The sequence below is a fragment of the Morone saxatilis genome, unplaced genomic scaffold (genome assembly GCF_004916995.1).
Source record: "Morone saxatilis isolate NCDOM2014 unplaced genomic scaffold, NCSU_SB_2.0 Contig20, whole genome shotgun sequence".
Taxonomy (NCBI): Eukaryota; Metazoa; Chordata; class Actinopteri; family Moronidae; genus Morone; species Morone saxatilis.
Window position 1 is genome coordinate 10,245,835 of NW_023339763.1, and position 340 is coordinate 10,246,174.

The following is a 340-nucleotide window of genomic DNA, read 5'->3' on the forward strand; positions in this document are numbered from 1 at the left end:
ACTTTCACATCATCTGTTTTTCTCGAACACCACACACACACACACTACACACACCACACCACAACACACACACTCTCTATTTTCATCCTTTTCAACCAAGGGAACTATGTACTGGTTTTGTGTTTCAATACAGTAGGAAATTTTTTCAAACCATGCCAGGAAGATTCTGAAGTGCATTAGATTCATTCTACTTCTCACGACACACACAACCCACACACACACCCAACCCCCACCCACACACACGCGACTGCATCATAACAATGCACACACACAGTCCTCATATAAATACTTTTTTTATTGAAAATGAAATGTAGTTTTAAGAGTGGGAGTATATTTCATT